Genomic DNA, 8,164 nt, shown 5'->3' with positions numbered 1-8,164 from the left:
AGTAGTTGCAAGTCGAGGTTCCTTGGGCCAGATGATGCAGTCGACACTTCGCAGCCCTCCGTGGTTTTCGCCCAGAAAATGCGGAGTTCCAAGGAATCATTTTGCTGCGATGTTTTTCGTTTGCTACGGGTTTCCCTGCGCTTGTGAGCTGTCTGTCCCTTCCCCAAACCAATTTTGCAGTGGGCGTGCGTAGTGCCTGTGTCACTCTGTGATGCCCCTTTACTCCCCCATCCTTTCAGAGCTGTGCAGTTACAGAGGCACAGAGGGGCTTTTTCATCTATTTAATCACACTTTCGCACAGTTTTGCAGCTTTGTTTCTTCATAACGGTTGTGGACTCAGTACCCAAAGGCCGGAGGGGGGGTCTTGGGGGAGGACCAACATCGCTCCAGCCACCATTTTGGAGCGATGGCTAGGCATGTACTGCTCATGCTTGTGAGTGCGAACCATCGCGAGAGTCTCAGGCTGGGGAACTGACAAACAGATGGCATGGAAATGAAGGAGCACAAAACACCCACTTTTTACCTAAAGAGGGACGGAAAGACATAGCAGAGCCCCTCAGATACAAAAAGCCACTGAAGTCTCACACCCGCACACTCACAGGACTGCACAGTTGCGCATTTCAGTATAATTGGGGGGGGGGGATGGCACAGCGAGTCTGTAAGGAAAGCGCGCAGTACATCACTGTATCGCAGGGTATGCTGATTTGAAGCATTGCTGTGCAGTTGTGACGGGGTGGGGGGGGTGGAAGCGGTGCCATGTAGATGGGCACCTGTTGTCAAGTCTCTGATGGGAAAAGGATGTGTTGGATCCCACCATACACCCTGGAAGAGGTGTTGGTGCCTCCTAGTTCTATTAAGTTTGATACGATGCAGTGTCCACATTTGATTAATATCCTCTCCCAACTTATTCAGGCTGGGCTATCCATGCCAAAACTATTCCACATGCTATAGCTGGGGTGGGCAACATGCAGACTCCCAGCCTTTTCTACCCCCTCTGAATTAGCTGCTGTACTGGCGGCCAAAAATGCAGCCCTTTTTCTTTAAAACTGGAAATGAATGGGGAGCTGAATTCTTCCCAAGAGCACAATTTTGCTTCAGAATAATGCACCTTGTTTTAAAGAAAAAAATGCTACTTCCCTGCTGTGCTGCTGAATTTTGGTGGCAAATTTTGCGATAGCACAATCCAGGTGAGGTCCAGGGATACTCCTGATTTTTGGACATTGCTCAGCCCTGTGCTATCGTAAGCAGTCCTACTCCCAGAGATCCTTTTTCGCTGATGAAGGATGGGACTGAATCCAGAACCTTCTGCACGCAAAGCATGGGCACCACGGCTTATATTAAGGTATGCATTTGAAATGGAAATGTTACATTTCCCCCCCTTTTTCTTTTCTTTTTTTCTCCACCCCCTTTTTCTTTTTTGTTGCTCTTGTTGTAATTGATGTGTTTGCCAATACAAGATTTTTTAAAAAGTTGCTAAGCACAAAAAAATAGAGGTACACACAGATGTATATATGAATAATTATACAGGTGAATTATACATCTGTGTTACAATTCAAAAGCAAAAAATATCCCCCACCCCACCTCAAAGATTAAAAGTTGTATCAGAAACAATCAACTACACCTCCCAGAGATACTCAGGGATTTGTTATTAACAAGTTGCTTGAGAAAACATACCTTGGAACAACTAAAACATGCCTCTTTAGGATGGGATGCCAATGTTTGACCTGGAGGTGTAGACCGAGGAAGGAGATGAGACACAACTTCACGATGAGGAGTGGGTTGTAAAGTCGGGGCTAGAGCTGTGAAGGACAGGAAAATAACCCAGAAAAAGGTGTTTTTCCCCATTTCCCCTTGAAGGATTTTTAGAAAATTCTAGTGGGTGGGGCGGGGTGGGGGTAACCCAATGGATTGTTTCGGGGGTAAAGAGCGACCCCTGTATATGCTTGGCACGGCACCCTTGACCAGTTGGAGCTTGTTTTAGGTGCTGACATCAGAGGTTAGTCCACATTTTTAAACATTTTTTATCAATAATTATTAAAATCATTTTACAACACCAGTCAAGCTATAACACATTCAGTTATTTGTAGAAAAATACCAATACTGTGAGAATATCGTTACCTTGTCGTGGTGCTGGAGCCTGAGCACCTCAGTGACGCCATGAGCTAAACCGTGAAGGGACACCCAAGATGGGAAGGTCATGGCAGAGAGGTCAGACTAAAAACGATCCCTGGGGAAGGAAACAGCAACCCACCCCAGTATTCTTGCCATGAAAACTAAATGGATCAGTACAACCAGAGATATGTCAGTATACCATCGGAAGATGGGACTCCCAGGTCGGAAGATGGTCAAAATGCTACTGGGGAGGAACAGAGGATAAGTTCAACTAGCCCCAGATGTGATGACGCAGCTAGCTCAAAGCCGGAAGGACGGCTAGCAGCCGATGGTGCTGGTGGTGAACGACGAATCCGATGTTCTAAAGATCAACACACCATAGGAACCTGGAATGTCAGATCTATGAGCCAGGGCAAATTGGATGTGGTTATTGGGGAGATGTCAAGATTAAATATAGACATTTTGGGTGTCAGTGAACGGAAATGGACTGGAATGGGCCACTTCACATCAAATGACCACCAGATCTACTACTGTGGGCAAGAACATCACAGAAGAAATGGAGCAGCCTTCATAATTAATAATAAAGTGGCTAAAGCAGTGCTTGGATACAATCCAAAAAATGACGGAATTATCTTAATTCGAATTCAGGATAAGCCATTTAACATCACAGTGATCCAAATATCTGCCCCAACCACAGATGCTGAAGAAGCAGAAGTAGATCAGTTCTATGAGGATCTGCAGCACCGACTGGATAGTACGCCAAAAAAATGTTATTTTCATTACAGGAGACTGGAATGCTAAGTCAAACGACACCTGGAATCACAGGTAAGCATGGTCTGGGAGAACAAAATGAAGCAGGACACAGGCTGATAGAATTTTGCCAAGACAACTCACTGTGCATAACAAACACTCCCTTCCAACAACCGAAGAGACGACTTTATACATGGACTTCACCAGACGATTGACACCAAAATCAGATTGACCCCATCCTTTGTAGCCAAAGGTGGCGGACATCTATGCAGTCGGTAAAAACAAGACCTGAGCTGATTGTAGTTCAGATCATGAACTTCTTATTGCACAATTTAGAATCAGACTAAAGAGAATAGGGAAGACCCACAGAGCAGTTAGATATGAGCTCACTAATATTCCTCATGAATATGCAGTGGAGGTGAAGAATAGATTTAAGGGACTAGATTTAGTAGATAGGGTCCCGGAAGAACTATGGACAGAATTTCGCAAGATTGTTCAGGAGGCGGCAACAAAAAAGTCCCCCCAAAAAAGAAAACCAAGAAGGCAAGATGGCTGTCTGCTGAGACAATGGAAGCAGCCCAAGAAAGAAGGAAAGCAAAAGGCAACAGTGATAGGGGGAGATATGCCCAATTAAATGCAAAATTCCAGAGGTTAGCCAGAAGAGATAAGGAATTATTTTTAAACAAGCAATGCGCGGAAGCGGAAGAAGATAATAGAAGAGGAAGGACAAGAGACCTCTTCCAGAAAATTAGAAACATCAGAGGTAAATTCCAGGCAAAAATGGGTATGATCAAAAACAAAGATGGCAAGGACCTAACAGAAGCAGAAGAGATCAAGAAAAGGTGGCAAGAATATATGGAAGATCTGTATAGGAAGGATAACAACATCGGGGATAGATTTGATGGTGTGGTCAGTGAGCTAGAGCCAGACATCCTGAAGAGTGAGGTTGAATGGGCCTTAAGAAACATTGCTAACAACAAGGCAGCAGGAGATGACGGTATCCCAGCTGAACTGTTTAAAATCTTGCAAAATGATGCTGTCAAGGTGATGCATTCCATATGCCAGCAAATTTGGAAAACACAAGAATGGCCACCAGATTGGAAAAAATCAACTTATATCCCCATGCCAAAAAAGGGAAGCACCCAAGAATGTTCAAACTATCGAACAGTGGCACTTATTTCATATGCCAGTAAGGTAATGCTCAAGATCTTGCAAGGTAGACTGCAGCAATTCATGGAACGAGAATTGCCAGGTGTACAAGCTGGGTTTAGAAAAGGCAGAGGAACTAGAGAACAAATTGCCAATATCCGCTGGGTAATGGAGAAAGCCAGGGAGTTTCAGAAAAACATCTATTTCTGTTTTCTTGGCTATTCTAAAGCCTTTGACTGTGTGGATCATCACAAATTGTGGCAAGGTCTTGGTGGGATGGGGATACCAAGTCATCTTGTTTGCCTCCTGAGGAATCTGTATAACGACCAAGTAGCAACGGTAGGTAAGAACAGACCACGGATCAACGGACTGGTTTAAGATTGGGAAAGGAGTACGGCAGGGTTGTATACTCTCACCCTACCTATTCAACCTGTACGCAGAACACATCATGCGACGTGCTGGGCTTGATGAAGCCAAGGCTGGAGTTAAAATCGCTGGAAGAAACATTAACAATCTCCGATATGCAGATGAATACCACTTTGATGGCTGAATGCGAGGAGGAGCTGAGGAACCTCATGACGAAGGTGAAAGAAGAAAGTGCAAAAGCTGGGTTGTGGTTATACCTCAAAAAAACCAAGATTATGGCAACCAGCTTGATTGAGAACTGGCAAATAGAGGGAGAAAATGTGGAGGCAGTGACAGACTTTGTCTTTCTAGGCGCAAAGATTACTGCAGACGCTGACTGCAGCCAGGAAATCAGAAGACGTTTACTTCTTGGGAGGACAGCATTGACAAATCTTGATAAAATGGTGAAGAGCAGAGACATCACACTGACAACAAAGGTCCGCATAGTGAAAGCAATGGTATTCCCCATAGTAACCTATGGCTGTGAGAGCTGGACCATAAGGAAGGCTGAGCGAAGGAAGATAGATGCTCTTGAACTGTGGTGCTGGAGGAAAATTCTGAGAGTGCCTTGGACTGCAAGAAGATCAAACCAGTCCATACTCCAGGAAATCAAGCCAGACTGCTCACTTGAGGGAATGATATTAAAGGCAAAACTGAAGTACTTTGGCCACATCATGAGAAGACAGGAGATCCTGGAGAAGATGCTGATGCTACGGAAAGTGGAAGGCAAAAGGAAGAAGGGCCGGCCAAGGGCAAGATGGATGGATGATATTCTGGAGGTGATGGACTCGACCTTGGGGGAGCTGGGAGTGGCGACGGCCGACAGGAAGCTCTGGCGTGGGCTGGTCCATGAAGTCACGAAGAGTCGGAAGCGACTGACCGAATCAACAACAGCAAAATACCTATAAGAGTAATATAAACCTTGTAACTATAATATTTAAACAACTTTAAATCCTACACAGTCCATATGGATTGTCATTTCCCAAAGGAAATAGACTTTTTGGTCTGCAGCCCTCAGAACAAGGCCGCAGAGCATCAGGGCGGCATTTCAGTATGCCTATGCCTATGATGCATGTTCCTCCGTAGAGGGGCAAATCAGCCTGGCATGGCGGCCTCCCAACCTACTGGGATGCCCCCAGGCCGTGCATTCCTGGCGGTCAAGTAAATGGCTGAATAAAAGGCAGAGGCATCAGCGAAATATGGAACAGGGGGATGGGGAGGTGGGGGGCAGGAAGGGGGAGATGTCTGCATGTCAGTCATAGCCCAGCCACCAGTAACGTGTGAGGGGAGGGAAAGGAGCAGGAACCAGGGAGGAATTATCATGGGTGGCTTGCCTATGATCACACACTGAATCCGTTCACACAATCACTGAAGCTTACTGTGGCTTATATTTATATTTAAATAAGGCTTGTTTAAGCCACAGTGGGTTGTGGTGTGCGCTGGGCAACTTTTGAACATTCAAGCTGCAATCGTGGCTTGTCATGCCATCCCAAACTGGCAAAGATGGGTTGTTGGCATGTGTAGTGAGTTTGTTGGTGAGCAATAAGGTCGACTTCACAACACTGCTATATGCTATTGGTAACCACCTACAGACCTATGTAGTTTGGATCAACCAGCAGCTTTATAGTTAATTAAGTGGGCCTCTCACATTGGCTGGCAATTTCCAGCTTTCCCTTTGGAGCTGTTCTGTCCAGCTGTATTAGCTTGTTGAAAGTTGAGGTCAGTTTTGCTTCCCATGGGAAAGAGACCCCGCCTCTTTGAGATGGGAAGAGGTAGCCTGTCAGCTCGTGAGTTTAGAGGGTGAAGAAACCTACACAATCCAACCCATAGGCTTTGTCCTTTGGTACTATATGCTGTTGGTAGACACCAGTGTAGTTTGGCCCAACTGGCAGTTTTATAGTTAATTCAGGGTGCGATCCTATGCAGGGGTAGACAGGAAAAAGTGCTACAGTTCCCAGCATTCCCTATCCAGCCATGCTGGCTGAGGAATGCTGGGAGTTGTTGGACTTTTCCCTGTCTAAACCTGCATTGGATTGTGCCCTAACCAGGCCTTTCACACAGGCCAGCAATTTACAGCTTTCACCTTGAAGCTATTTTTGTTAGCTGGATGATGTTAGCTCCTAGGAGATGAGATAAGTTTCACCTCCCATGGGAAGAGAACCCCCCAGCCTTCTCCCTGTGAGCTCGTGAGCTTGGAGAGAGAAGAAACCTATAAAATCCAACCCACAGGCTTTGCCCTTTGGTCTCTCTCCAAGAGACTACCAGCTTGGAGAACTTTTGCAGGGCCTACAGGAGTGACTTAGAATCATAGAATCATAGAATAGTAGGGTTGGAAGGGGCCTACAAGGCCATCGAGTCCAACCCCCTGCTCAATGCAGGAATCCAAGTCAGAGCATCCCTGACAAATGGCTGTCCAGCCTCGTCTTGAAGGCCTCCAGTGTGGGAGAGCCCACCACCTCCCCAGGTAATTGGTTCCATTGCCGTATTGCTCTGACACTCAGGAAGTTTTTCCTGATGTTCAGTCGGAATCTGGCTTCCTGTAACTTGAGCCCATTATTCCGTGTCCTGCACTCTGGGATGATCAAGAAGAGATCCTGGCCTTCTTCTCTGTGACAACCTTTCAAGTACTTGAAGAGTGCTATCATATCTCCCCTCAGTCTTCTCTTCTCAAGGCTAAACATGCCCAGTTCTTTCAGTCTCTCTTCATAGGGCTTTGTTTCCAGTCCCCTGATCATCTTTGTTGCCCTCCTTTGAACCCTCTCCAGCTTGTCTGCATCCTTCTTAAAGTGTGGTGCCCAGAACTGGACACAGTACTCCAGATGAGGCCTAACCAGTGCTGAGTAGAGGGGAACTAGTACTTCCCGGGATTTGGAAGCGATGCTTCTATGAATGCAGCCCAAAATAGCATTTGCCTTTTTTGCAGCCACATCACATTGTTGGCTCATATTCAGCTTGTGATCGACGACAATTCCAAGATCCTTCTCGCTCGTAGTGTGGTTGAGCCACGTATCCCCCATCTTGTAACTGTGCATTTGGTTTCTTTTTCCTAGGTGCAGAACTTGGCATTTGTCCCTATTAAATGCCATTCTGTTGTTTTCTGCCCAGCACTCCAGTCTATCCAGATCACTTTGAATTTTGTTTCTGTCTTCCAAAGTATTAGCTATCCCGCCCAATTTTGTGTCATCTGCAAATTTGATCAGCATTCCCTGCACCTCCTCCTCCAAGTCATTAATAAAAATGTTGAAGAGCACTGGGCCCAGGACTGAGCCCTGCGGTACCCCACTCGTTACCTCTCCCCAGCTTGAGAAGGTCCCATTGATAAGCACTCTTTGAGTCCGATTCTGTAGCCAACTGTGGATCCACCGGATCGTTGTTTCATCCAGCCCACTTCGAGCTAGTTTGCTCATCAGGATATCATGGGGCACTTTGTCGAAAGCCTTGCTGAAGTCGAGGTATATGATGTCTACAGCATTCCCACGGTCTACAAGGGAGGTGACTTGATCAAAAAATGAGATCAGATTTGTCTGGCAGGACTTGTTTTTGACAAATCCATGTTGGCTTCGAGTAATCACGGCATTGTTGTCAAGGTGCTTCCAGATGGATTGCTTTATGATCTGCTCCAGAATTTTCCCAGGGATTGATGTCAGACTGACTGGTCTGTAGTTCTCAGGTTCCTCCTTTTTACCCTTTTTGAAGATCGGGACAACGTTAGCGCTCCTCCAGTCATCTGGCACTTCCCCGGTCCTCC

The sequence above is a fragment of the Heloderma suspectum genome, chromosome 3, assembly GCF_057233095.1.
Source record: "Heloderma suspectum isolate Gila_16-S chromosome 3, 16-S_ref, whole genome shotgun sequence".
Lineage (NCBI taxonomy): Eukaryota > Metazoa > Chordata > Lepidosauria > Squamata > Helodermatidae > Heloderma > Heloderma suspectum.
This window is presented reverse-complemented; position numbering follows the sequence as displayed.